This window comes from Callithrix jacchus, chromosome 11 (assembly GCF_049354715.1).
Source record: "Callithrix jacchus isolate 240 chromosome 11, calJac240_pri, whole genome shotgun sequence".
In the NCBI taxonomy this organism is placed as follows: domain Eukaryota; kingdom Metazoa; phylum Chordata; class Mammalia; order Primates; family Cebidae; genus Callithrix; species Callithrix jacchus.
The window spans coordinates 58027377-58041976 of NC_133512.1; the positions used below are offsets into that span (position 1 = coordinate 58027377).

Sequence of the window (14600 nt, forward strand, 5' to 3'; positions counted from 1 at the left end):
CTTCAATAAAGTTAAAAATGAATTTTGGCACATTCATACAATAGAGTAATACATAGTCACTGAGAAGGTTAATGTGCAATATATTCATTAAGATATTTTAAATGAAAAAAATCAGGCTGAAAATAACATGTGAAATAAAGATCACATTTATGTCTCAGGATGTTTGCCCAAATATTGACAATAATTATCTCTAAGTGGTAATTGTAGCAGTAGTACTTGTAGTCTTTTTTTTTTTTTTAAAGGAGCGATTTAGGTTTGTTTTTATTTTTATAGTTTCTATTATATTTTTTGAATTTTACTCAATGAGCATGTGTTGTCTTTATTACTAGATTATGCTACTGAAACAAAAGTATTTTGAGGAAAACTGTCTTGCTAATTTGATAAGCAATGTCCATTTAATAGGCATAGAAACACATTTTCAAAGTCATTCCTTCTAAAAACCCTCAACAAGCTATTGGTATTCCCTGAAGTCATGATTTAACACAAAGAATTCTGTTAAGATTTATGTCTCTAAATGTCTGTCTTGATCCAAGGATCTATTTTTGGCTATATAGATGCGTAAATGTTTAAGCCCTTCGATACAATATTGTTTCTCTAACTGAATTTTGGGATAAAATACTGAATTGTAGTGAACTTGAGATTATACTTTGTGGCAGCTCCTTGCAGTGCATCTCAGTCTATATATGAGGGATCTTTAAAAAGTTCATGGAAAATGCATATTATTAAAAAAAAGTGTGGATTTTAAACTTTCTCACACCAAAATCAATGTGTGTGAACTTGTTACAACATATCTGAACAGGTTCTAGTTTGAAGGATTAAGAAGCATAAGACATCAGTTTGAAAAGAACCCTATCAGAACAACATGAATTCTGCTAAAATTGAAGCAAGAACAAACATCAAATTCATGGTGAAACTTGGGTGGAAGAACAGTAAAATCACTGATGCTTTACAAAAAGTGTATGGGTACAATGTCCTGAGAAATCAGTAGTACAAATGAATAACTCATTTTAAGAAGGGATGAGGCAATGTTGAAGATGAAATCTGCAGTGGCAAACTATATCAATTTGTGAGGAAAAAAAATCTTTTCTGTACCCCAATTGAAAACAACAGCAATTAATGGCAGAAACAATAGCCAACATCACAGACATCTCAATTGGTTTTATTTACATAATTCTGACTAAAAAATTTAAATTGAGCAAACTTTCCACTTGATAGGTGCCAAAACCATTGTGCCTAGATCACCTGAAGACAACAGCAGAGCTTTCAATGGAAATTTTTAAAAAGTGGAATCAATATCCTGAAGCATTTATTCAAAGGACTATAATGGAAGATAAAGCATAGCTTTAGCAGTATGATCCTGAAGACAAAGCACAATCAAAGCAATGGCTACCAAGAGAGGAATTTGGTCCAAAGAACAAGCAGACTGGTCAAGAGCAAAGAGGTCATGGAAAGTTTTTTTGGTATGCTCAAGGCATTTTCTAGTTGACTTTCTGGAGGGCCAAATAATGATAACATCTGCTTATTATGAGGGTATTTGGAGAAAGTTAGCCAAAGCTTTAGCAGAAGAACACCCAAGAAAGCTTTACCAGAGTGCTTCTCTACCACAACAATGCCCCTTCTCATCCCCCTCCTCAAACAATGGCAGTTTTGTGAGCATTTCCCTGGGAGATTATTAGGCATCCACCTTACAGTATTAATTTGGCTCCTTCTTCTTCTTTTTATTTTCTCAACTTAAAAAATCTTTAAAGGGCACCCATTTTTGTTTCAGTTAAAAACGCAGAATTGCTTAAACCAGAAGGTGGAGGCTGCAGTGAGCCAAGATCATGCTGCTGCACTCCAGCCTGGGTGACAGAGCAAGACTCCATCAAAAGAAAGGAAGAAAAAAGAAAGAGAGAAAGAAAGAAAGAGAGAGAGAGAGAGAAAGGGAAAGAAAGAAAGAGAAAGAAAGGAAAGAAAGAAAGAAAGAAAGAGAGAAAGAAAGGCAAAGAAGCCAAAGCAAAGTTGAAAGAAATAAGCACAAGAATTCCCCAAAATCTGAGTGACGCATGGGTGTGGTTGAATTTGAATATAGCTGCAGATTTGATGGAATTTCTGGTTTTCTTTTATTTTCTAAATTTAAGGGCCTACCCATTTGTTTGCAATGCTTTAAATACAGAGATTGAGATGGGTTCTTGGAGGGTTCAATAAGTCTTAGACAAGACTCATATTTGACACATGGCAATGAAAAGGTATGCTCTGTTAAAAAGAATCAGATCTGATAGCAGCACTGGACAAGACGCTGTATGTGATCAGAAGAATTCTGTTTGGACACGCCATTACATACAGACCAACTGGTGAGTGATGTGGATGGTTTTCTTCCACACACACAAAAAAAAGCATAGGGACAAGATTTAGTAGATTGTAATAGATAAGGGAAAGATGACTATTTGCCTGTAGCCTATCTGCTAATCAGCTACTGTAATCATATTCATTTTCTTCTGAGACCCTTACATTTCAATAGCAATTTTAGGATCAAATGCCAAATAATGAAATTTTGATAGAGATGATATCAAATCTGTAGATCAGTTTGGGGTGTATTGCCATTTTAACAATATTAAGTCTTCTAATCTGTGAACAGGTGTTTTTCCATTTACTTAGGTTTCCTTCATTCCTTTCAGCACTGTTTTAGAGTTTTCAGAGTGTAAGTTTTGTACTTCTTTTGTTGAATTTATTCCTAAATATTTTATTATTTGATGTTATTATAAATGAAATTACTTCCTTAATTTTATTTTTAGATTTTTCATTGCAAGCAAACAAAAATTGAACTGATTTTTGTATATTAATCTTGTATTCTGAAACCTTGATGAACTCACTAGTCATACTATTATTTTTAGTAGATTCCTTAGGATTTTCTCTATATATAAGGTCATGTCATCTGCAAATAGAGATACTTTTACTTCTTGCTTTTCAATCTGGTTGCCCTTTGTTTTACTTTCTTGCCAAAATGCCCTGGCTAGAACCTTTGGTATAATGTTGAATAAAAGTGAGAACAGACATTCTTGACTTGTTCTGGATCTAAGCCATTCTTTAAGCTCTGTATCCCCTCGGGTGACTCAACCACACCTGGATGAAATACTTATTTGAGTCAGATGTAACAATATTCTAGAGAAAGAATCTTTACTCTTATAGCTGGCATTGATGATCAGAATGCTCAGAACCAATGGTTGGGCACAGCACCATTAAGGGATTAAGACTCAGGCCCTAGTCACAAGCTGTCATAGGCTGTCATAGATGCTAAATTATTATACACTGTTCATGAAAGGGTAGCATCTCTAAAGTATTTGAACCAATACATTCATCTTTATTTTCATCAATTTAATCTACTTCCACTAATATCACCAATGAAAACCCATTTGTAAATTCATTATGCAGATTAGCCAAAGATTTGGGGTTGGTTAGAAATAACAATAGCTGAAGCACTTGTAGTAGGGACATGTGGAGGGTAGATTTACTGGTATGTTATCCAACTACCCTTAAAGGTTGAATTCTGAATTAGGACAACTAGCTGTCCCTAGAGTATTGCTTAAATTAACATAAAACACACACACACACACACACACACACACACACACACACACACCCCTTATACTCTCGATGCAGAAATATTTTACAGACATTACAATGTTACAGACATTATAACAATGTCAATAGGCATTCTTGGTGTGGCTGAAACAGAATTCCTATTTTCTTCTTAAAGATGATCTCCTAAGGAATTTTCTATCTCATTAAATTATGCCATCAACATCACCATCCAGGCATGTGCCTAAGCTGAAAATCTAGATGTCAGCCTTGATTTCTTGATTCTCACCTTCTGTAATCATTCCAGTAGAAGGCCCTTTTGATTATGTGTCTAATTAATATCCTAAAGCCATCTCTTTGTTACCTCCACTATCACCACCTTAGTCCAAACCACCAGATTTACATCTGTCATTAAAAAGCAACATGAAGTGATGCGCAAGAAGCTGATGACAGCTCCCGTGGTCACACTCTTACCTCTTTTCTGAATGTCTGACTTAGCCTCCTAACAGGTGTTCTGGCTTTTTATCCACCATCCCTTTCTGCCACCTGACTCCACTCTCAGAAAAGCAGCCAGAAGGATTGTGTAAACATGTAAATTAGGTTACATCACTTCCCTTATTGAAACAATCCAATGACTTCCAATCACACTTGGAATGAATTCCAGATTCCTTCCTCTAGCTGTGAAGTCCCCATGGTCTGGCTCCTGATTGTTTGACCTCATTTCAAACAACCTCCCTTCTGCCTGCTATGTTTTGGCAATGGTAGCCAACTTTTCAGTCCTTGGAAATGCCAAACTCATTCTTGCCTTGGGGCCTCTGCACCAGCCTTCTGGCTGGCTATTCTGTCCACAACGCTCTTGTCCAGATCTTAGAATAGATGCCTGTTTCTTGTAATTCAGAACTCAGCCTAAATGTCAGTTACACGTTCTAACTTGGATCAAGCCTGTCATGCTCTACTATATCTGCCAGTTTTAATTGTCTACATTACACATGTTTAGATGTGTGTGTCATTTCCCCCTAGCCAGGATATAAGCCCCATGACAGCAGAAATTGTGCCTGTGTTATGCACCTCTGTATCTCCATCATGGAGAACCATGGCTGGCTCGTAGAGATGCTCAATAAATGTTTGTTGAAAGAACAAGTGGAAATTTCAGAATAGAGCCTGATATTGTGATAAAAGGACCATCCAAATTATTCCACTTGACTGGATTTTTTGGTATCAAGTACTGTTCAAATAAATGAATTATAATCTGGGGCTCAAAACTTCTTCAGGGACAAGAACTAATTATATGCTATTTGTTGTAATAGAATATAATCAAGATCAACTTTTAAAACATTGTGTACATTATTTGTTTAATTTGTGCATCACTAAATGATTTAAATCCTAATTGCACTGGTTAGTCCTGGAACTTATCTATTTAACTTTCCTTCAGTGTCTGTTCCATCAGTTAACCATGCTCTGTACATGAAGCTCTTGGCCAGGTTTCCAACAGAATCAGAATCCCCTGTGATACTCCAGTAAGGAAACTCATCAGTATTCCTGATTTTAAAAAAGAAAAAAATTCACATTGCTTTAGAAAAGAAGCCTCAGGTGCTAGACTCTTTAATGATATTTTTATTATTACATTTTCTCTTAAAAAGGAAACTGCCTCAGATTGCAATTACAGGGAGGTGGGGGACTGGAGTGGAGCAGAGTCAGGGAACACAGGACAATTGCACCTGTGTGGAGTGCCCTTTGAATAATAATAACTTGAAGTATGAACTGGTTCTGTGTTTTTTTCTTCTTCCTCTCTTCTCCCAATACTATATCCTTTATGGCCATGAGTCTGCCACTGACCCCAGGAGAAAGATATCAGTTCATATCCTGGAATCAAAGTGACGGTGCATTGGTAAATGTTTGACAAATAAATTTCCAGAAAAAGAGCCCTGATTTGTGGTCTTTGCTGGTTTCTGTAGGGTAAATGCCTCCATGATGGCTTATTTCAAGCTACCAATGAGGCACCACTGAGTTAGGAGGAGATGCTAACAGTTGGCTCTTATGAGCTAATATGAGCTGACCCCAGCACACCACTTGATCAGTGATACAAATTCTTAGAGTTTTTGGCTTCAAGTTCAGCAAATCTGATTCAGGTACAAGACAGAAAAGATTTGACAGTAAGTACAAGGAGGCTGAAGTAATTTCACACCCCATCCCAAGACATAAAACAACAACAACAACAAAAAGCATACCAAAACAAACAGCCAACAAAACCTTAAGCTGGAGGGAGAGGAGGGAGATGTTTAGATAGAGTGATATTCTTTAACAGCAGATCAGGGTGAGCCTGGGAGGGTAGGGTGTAAAGACACGATAAAAGTTGAAGATGCGAAAGTAGAAGAAACTTGTACTGCCCAGGGACAGGGCACTAATCATATTAAAGTTTCCTGTAAGAGAGAGAGGACCTGGGTCTTGTTAGCCCACCTATAACTCCGGGGGTCGGCAGTCTTGCTTTTGCTTATCTTGGCACATGGGCAGGGTGAGAGTGCCAGGATAGCCATAGCTATCCATGAGCAGACAAAGTGCTGCCTAGCCTACAGAGTCTCCCTGAGCCTCAAAAAGTGCCACTCTTCCCTTTGCTTTTCAGTTTCTGTGTGCCTGCTAGAGCAGGAAAGGGCTAAAGGGCAGGGGTCAGGATTTGAAGATCTTGAATCCTAATGGGGATGCTGCAGAGGATATAACTGTGTAGATCCAGAAGACTTTCCAGGACAGCAGGCATCTGATAGAAAAAAGAGAGGGGCTACATTTTTTTTTCATTTTGCACAGGGTCCTTCAAATTATGTAGCTGGTCCTAGACGGGTCTCCCCAAAACTGGCTTATCCTCATTCCTTTAGGATTCCCCCTCACTAGAAGAGCAGGGCAGGAAAGCAGAGAGCAGGCCAACAGTATCTTTAGAACAACTGTCAGGGTGGCCCTGGGTCTACATTTCCAAACCTTGTTCCCTGCTATCCTAGTTTCCCAAGACATTTATGCATTCTTGAAGAGCAAAAGGATCAGCAAATGCATAAACTCAGCCCATCTACTTAAAGGCCGTATCAGTGCAATAAAGCTCCTGGGAGGTCTCCCCAGTAAATAAGATACCTGTTTAATTCTGCTTAGTGCTTGCATAAACAACTACATGTGTGCAGATATTTTTTCCCACCCACCTGTGAACATCCTGAAACCATTTCCCTTAACACTCATTTGAGAAGTGATGCCCCAGAAACTTGAGAAGAGTGGGCCACATCTCTCTAGTCTTGGGTATAGGGATCTAACAGCCTAGCACTGACTTCCTCCCTGCACTCCTTTTGGAAGTGATGAGCAACAAATTCTTAGGTTGCTATGGTATTTAGGAAGTAAAAGCAAGCTCACATGGCCTATTTCAGATGTAAACAAGAAAAGAGAGGTCCTTCAAAGTTAAATAAATCCTTGTTATAAAGTAATAGGAGATGGAAGGAGGCCAGTCAAGAGTTAAGTATAATCGTTAATGATAACAGTTCACATTTTACTGAATATTTATTGTTACAGGGTTGTGTTATATTATTTTACCTTCACACAAACTATAGAGTAGATACCAATGCAGATATATGAAGTAAACACCTGTGGTGGTTTATATTGTGTGTCAATTTGGTTAAGCTATGGTGCCCAGTTATTTGGTTAAGCAGCAGTCTAGAGGTTGTTATGAAAGTATTCTTATTTTAGATGGGGTCTTGCTCTGTCAGTCGGGCTAAAGTGCAGTGGCTCAATCACAGCTCACTGTGGCCTTGACCTCCAGGGTACAAGCTCTCCTCCCACCTCAGGCTCCTGAGTAGCTGGGACTATAGGTATGCATCACCATGCCCAGCTAACAAAGTATTTTTTTAAGATGAAATTAACTTCTAAATCAGTAGACCCTGAATAAAGCATATTACCCTCCATAATGTGCATGGGCCTCTTCCAATCAGTTGAAGGCCCTAAAAGCAAAGACTGAAATTTTCTGAAGAAGAAGGAATTCTCCTCAAGATTGTAGTGTAAAACCCCTGCCTGAGTTTCCAACCTGCTACTCTGGAATTTGGACTCAAGACTGCAAAATCAACTCTTGCCTAAATTCCCACCCTGTTCGCCCAGCCTAACCTGCAAGTTTTAAACTTGACAGCCTCAAGATCACATGACAATTTCTTAAAGTAAGTCTCTCTATCTCTCTCTCTATGTATATATATATACATTTCAGTAGGTGGTTCTGTTTCTCTGGAGAACCTGACTAATACAACACCCACGACTGATGCTGTGTATTGTTTGCCCCTCCAGATCTATTCTCTAATTCCTTCCACCCCATCTGTCACTGTTAAAATGTGCATCAATTTGCTTCATCTGCTTCATTGCTCTCTGCTTCCAGCTGGGTTAGGCCAATGAGAGTTACTGGCAGGAAGTCAGAAGTCAGGAGGAGAGGGAGGTTAGGGTGTTGATTCTCTTGGCTCTCTCCTGATCAGGCTGCAGGATGGCAGTGGCTATGTTTCTTTACCTGAGGCTGGAGCTCTGGCTCAGTGGCCTGTCCTACAGCAGCAGCCACAGTCTCAGAACTTACTGAGTTCCTGTGGTTACTCTCTTCCTTTGCTCTTCAAGCCTAGGATGGGAGGGGATCTCCACTGCTGCTAGTCCTTCCCCTCTCATCCCTGCCTCCATGTATTTTACCATTCTACATAGTTTTCTCTTAATCTGCCCATAGCTCTGTAAATTAACCTCATTCTCAATTTCTCTGTTCAAGTGTGCCATCTGCTTCCTGCCAGGACCCTCGGTGTCCATAGGGAACTGGTTCCAGGACCCCTGCAGATACCCAAATCCATGGATGCTCAAGTTCCTTATATAAAATGGTATAGTATTTACATATAGCCTATGCATATCTTCCCATATACTTTAAATAGTCTCTAGATTACTTATAACACCTAATACAATGTAAACTACAGGTGCAACTTTCTGAAATTACTTTGTAGGAATATTTTCAACCTGTGATTGGTTGAATACATGAATGCAGAACCTATAGATGCAGAGGGCCCACTGTAGTTCAATATCCTTTTAATTCTGATTTATGCATGAGGAAACTGAGGCCTAGAGAGGTTTGGTAACCTCTCCACAGCTGGGATTTAAGCCATGGTCTCTGATTCCAATGGCAATATTCACAGCTTGTACACTATATATCACTGTTTACTCTTTCTGAAGCAGTTTCTTGATCTGTAAATTGAGTCAGCACAAAAATTCCTGTGATGGTTAATTTCATGTGTTAATCTAACTGGGCCACAGAATGCCCAGCTATTTGATTAAACCTTGTTTCTGGATATGTCTCTGAGGATATTTATTAGCCTTTGAGTTGGTGGACTGAGTAAAGCTCATAGCTTACCCCAGTGAAGGTGGACATCATTCAATCAGTCAAGGGCCTGAAAAGAACAAAAAGAGGGAGGAGGATTAGATTTGCTTTCTCTCTGCCTGATTGCTTGAACTGGGACATAGATCTTCTCCTGCCCTCGGTGCTCCTGGTTCTTAGGCCTTCAGACTCAGATAGGGATATGCACTATTGCTCTCCAGCTCTTGGGCCTTTAAACCATCTCAACAGCTTTCCTGGTTCATGAGATTCTCAGCCTCCATAATCACATGAGCCAATACCTCCTAACAGATCTTTTTCTATATATATCCTATGAGTTCTGTTACTCTGAAGATCATTGACTAATACAACTCCGTATAGGGTTTTGGTTAGCTCTTAATAAATATTAGCTATTGTTATTATTTGCCACAAAAAAAGGACATTAATGAAATGGAAATTCCTACACTATAGGGTTACTGTAGAATTCCTTGGCTAAGAGGCCTACAGCATCAGCACGGGGCCAGGCACACACGGCCTTCTCAGTTACACTGTAATCATACCCATTGTCTTTTTCCAAATCCACACTCTCCAGGAATAGGCTCTTGAATTCTTTATGGGCAGAATTTTTAGTGGAGAAGAAGATGGGGGGTGGTGAAGGTGCTTTACATATGTTATCTCATGTAAATGTTACAAAAGAACTCAGGTAAGTTATTGCAGTTTTACAGATGAGGAAGCTGAGGGTTTAGAAGTTAAATAACTTATATAAGGCTACTACTATATCTGGTGATGAAAGATTTAGGATTCCAATCCACATATGTTTGATTCCATATTTATCTGAGCCAAAGATTAATACAGCTAATATTCAGCTGGTCAGCACTACTACGATAGGTTCTACCGTTAAAATATTAAAGTCTTTCGTATTGGTAAATGGCAGCTACCTCATGTCTTTGGTGTATGTCTTGTCCACCCACTCCCTTCCTCCCAGCTCCAAAGAGAGGGCCTGTTCTGTTGGGTCTGTGCCTATAACTTATCTGTTATTAATTTTTATAATATCGCTTCCACATAAAAGCCCAGTAGCAGAACTGGAGAATCATATCTCAGAAAATTACTGAATAAGCTGTGAACAAACTTACAGAAGTCCAAGAAGGAGGATGACCGAGGCATTTTCAGAGCACTGCAGAACATTTTCATTATTTCTGTGTCCTCTGTCCTGTGGTTGACTTCCTCGGAAGAATGAGCTTCAGAGGGAGCTTTAGAGTGAATTATGGAGGGTGGGATTGCCCCATAGTCCAGAAAGCCTAGCCTTGTTTCTGAGCCATCCCCATTTCAGCTTTTATTGCACCTCTATTTTGAACCCCAAATCACTGTGGTTCTTTTAAAATAATTCAACAGAGAGAAAATAGATACGAACTCTGTTTGAGGTGGTGAGAGGGAAGGCCAGCTTCTTCCCAGGTTTCCAGGTTTCGAGTCCATTAGCCTGGACCTTCATGTTTACCTGAAAGAGGTAGCCTGGTACCTTGTGAACATAAGCTACCCAGTCAATAATATTTTGTTTTAGCAGCCCGAACAGACTAAGACAACAGTGAATTAAGAAACTCAAAACTTGAGTTCATGGGCCAGAGAGCTGGGTCTAGTGGGAGGAGGCGGCTAAGGGAAACTTAGTCATTGGGAGATTTTACACTGAGGGCAGTTTTGCTGGGTTTCCTTGCAGACACCTCTGCAGAGCATCAGGCTCTGTCCCTGCTGTGAGGATCTGCAAGGCTAGCCCTTGCCCTTTACAAATCTCCTTTCTCTTTCTTTCAAAATGGACTTGCCTTGGATTAATAACGATGTGCTGGAGAGCTTCTTATCTCTGCCTGTAATTATGCTTTCATAATGATACTACCCTTAAACTTTAATCTAAAAAGTAGAGGGGAATTAGAAATAATTCACAAAGAAAAAAGCAAACCTCCACAATCGAAAGAGATAGGGTTAAGGGCAGAAGAAATGGCAAGAAGACATAGGGTTGGAAATTGTGGCATTTAATCAGGGATTAGGCACGAAATGGGTGAGGCAATTGCAAAATGACAAGAACCAACTCGAACTGTCTAATGGAACCTTTGTCAAGGTTTTCAAATACTCTAGTGCCCTTTAAAAATCATTTTCTCCTCTGCCCTTATGTTTTTGTCCGGGCTTAAGGCGAAAATTAAATAATCGAGGGTGAGATGCTGGCTCTATTGACTTTTTCTCAAAGGGAAGCAGGCTGCAAGTTTCATGGGAAATCCTCTTGCCCAGTGAAAGCCCTTAAGAACAGGATTGGCTGCATAATTTGCAGAGGCCAGTGCAAAATGAAAACGTGGAGTTTCTTGTTCAAATTATTTTAAAAGTGTCAAGGAGACAGGCAAGCATGAAACCAAATGTGGGGCCCTTCTGAGCCTGGGGACCCTGTGTGACTGCACAGATCACATACCCATGAAGCTGGCCCTACTGTGGAGTCTCTGAAGGTTCACACTATTCTCATTTTCTGGCTTAATAATGTTTCTTCTTCCATTTTCAAAGCATCAGGAATGCGGTAATTGTGTGTGTATGTACACTATTTTTAAGCACTTATGTTGATTTTTAAAATGGTTCTTTAAAAACTCAAACATTTCTAAAATCCAATTGATCCTGTCATTGCCACCTTTAGGTATTAATCTGAGCAAGAGAGACTGCTGCCCAAGGCCCTGTACTTTAGAGGGCTCTGCTTTGGCTTCTTTCTAGTTCAACTTGAATCTGAGCAGGCAAGGAGACGTGCCTACCCAGACAAGTGCTCAGGTGGCCCAAACCCCAGAATTCCTTGTCCAGATGGCCCTGACCCACTCCAGGTATAAGCAGGTATCTTTCCTGGGTTCTGTCTTCCAAGGGTAGGCCTCACTACTAGCATGACCACCCTTTGGTCTAAGAGTAGGCCAAGAAACAGTTGTTTGGGGGTGGAGAGAGCAGTCATCTTGAGAGAGATTGGACATATGGGCTTGTCTGGGATATCCTTATGTTTGGAGGAGGCGTCCTGCTGTGCCAGATGAAGCCGGAGGGAGAATGAGCTAGGGAGGGGCTGGAAGGGGTGTTTCTCCACACTGCCATGTTCCACACAGGAATTCGAAGGACTCAGAAGTCTAAATTTTAACTTGGCTTTTCAGGCCATTAGGAAGGTATATTTGTTATGGTAGAATCAAATATATTTTATTTAACAGTTTGCTGGCTTGATTTATAACTTACAAATCCCTTGGCTTATAATATGTGGGGTTTCTTTTATATTCTTGTGATGGGTTCTGCAAACATTAGGGGCAGACCTGGATGGTGGGCAGCAAAGAAAGTGTGTATTTCATTGTGAAGTTGTGTACCATATTTCCCATGAAAAGTTTGTAGTTTGGTTACTCTAATTTTGCATGTGCATGAGCTCATATGTGTATAATATTTACATACTTTTTAACAAGTACAATTTCTATTTTGATCAGTGGAAAATAGCAGCTTTTAAAGATGTAATTATTAATTATATATGTGCTGTGGCCAATTTCAAATACCTTTATGCTCCAAAGGTTTCTCAATTTAGTAAGAATATTCAATTTTTATTACAACACTGCACTCTGCTAAAATTTGTGTTTATATACCATACAACAAACAATTTTTTATCTTTAATGTTGAATTTTTTACATGAGCCTCTAATAGCATTCACAGCAATGTCAAATATTTCATTTTAACAGAATGAATATTCAAAAGATGTATTTTGATTTCATGAATTTAATAAATACAAACAAACCTTTATTGCAACTGATTTTCTCTTTGAAGTATCTGGGGCACTGGTAAAAACTGGCCTTACTTAACTGTTTGTGCAGTTCTTCTGCTAAAAAGCCAACACATGAACGGTAATCACTTTGCTTTTTATAAATCCAAAAGGAAACTTGGAATTCAAAGTAAATGACAGTAATGCAGAAGAAAAACCACTTGAAGTAAATGGGAAGCTGTGCTCCACTGAGTGAGTTAAACATATCTTTCTGTAAGAATACATGTTCAACTATCTAGTTATTGGATACAGTCTTAAAGTAACTTCTAACTTTTCAATAGATGCTGGTGCTTTTTCAGAAGATGTGTGTCTTCTCATTTTCATATGGTCAGTGTGTCACTCAATCTTCATAGTTGATACTAAACTATGTTGATAGATATTCTTTGTAAGTTTCACATTCATCAACTTTATTGTGAAATCAAAATTTTGACCTTAGTTTTTCACTAAATATGTGCTTTTACTTTTTTGAGCTCATTGCTGCTGAAAGAGTTTTTTTGCAAAACAAAACAGCATAACTTAATAGTTGTAGATATGCATATATAAACCATACAATAAATCACAACATGTAATGGGGATATTAAGGCCACTTTCTCTAAACTCTATGGCAAGACAGCTCAGCCTCCAGTTCTCACTTATGTTTCCCAACTAACAGATGAAGTCCCACATTTCTACTGACTCTGCCACCTGATGGCTTAGTGGTTTCATGAATTTTGAAGGATGTGGCATAGGCTACAGCACAATTGGCTGGCCCAACAATGGCCAGCAGAGGCTATGGTATTGAGTCCTTCCAACACCACTCAAATTGTGGTAAGTTAGCTTCATGAGTTCTCTCTTGTCTGACTGCGTTGCATTTATCAGAAAGTGCGATGCATGCTGTCTTTGAAAGAGAAGTGCTTAGGAATGCAGGGATGGTTTAACATAGGCAAGTCAATAAATGTGACACACTACGTAAACAGAATTAGAAACAAAACCCACACGATCATCTCAACAGATGCAGAAAAAGCATCTGACAAAATCCAGCATTGCTTTATGATTAAAACTCTCAGCAAAATCGGCGTACAAGGGACATACCTGAATGTAATAAAAGCTATCTATGACAGACCCACTGCCAATATAATACCGAATGGGGAAAAGTTGAAAGCATTCCCTCTGAGAACTAGAACAAGACAATGATGCCCATTCTCACCACTCCTCTTCAACATGGTACTGGAAGTCCTAATCAGAACAATCAGACAAGAGAAAGAAATAAAGGGCATTCAGATCAATAAAGAGGAAGTCAAACTGTCACTGTTTGCTGATGATATGATCGTTTACCTCAAAAACCCTAAAGACTCCCCTGGAAAGCTCTTAGAACTGATATAAGAATTCAGCAAAGTTTCTGGATACAAGATTCATGCATACACATCAATAGCTCTTTTCTACACCAACAGCAACCAAACAGAGAATCAAATCAAGATCTCAATCAATCCCTTTTAAAATATCTGTAAACAAATAAAATAATGTAAAACAATACCTAACCAAGGAGGTGAAATACCTCTACAAGGAAATCAACAAAACACTGCTGAAAGAAATTATAGATGACACAAACAAATGTAAATGCATCCTATGCTCATGCATGAGTAGCATCAATATTGTGAAAATGCCCATAATGCCAAAAGCAATCTACAAATTCAACACAATCCCCATCAAAATACCACCATCATTCTTCACAGAATTAGAAAAAAAATTGTAAAATTTATATGCAACTAAAAAAGAGCCCGCACAGCCAAAGCAAGACTAAGCAAAAAGTACATGTCTGGAGGCATCACCCCACCTGATTTCAAAACTATGCTATAAGGCCATAGTCACCAAAACAGCATGATACTGGTATAAAAATAGGCACATAGACCAATGAGA

General features: G+C 38.9%; 1 protein-coding gene across 42 annotated transcripts in view; it reads left to right on the forward strand.

Moving 5' to 3' along the window:
* Positions 1-14600, forward strand: part of MTERF1 (mitochondrial transcription termination factor 1) — a 560591-nt gene that overhangs the window by 345312 nt on the left and 200679 nt on the right. The gene's annotated exons all lie outside the window — the stretch shown is intronic.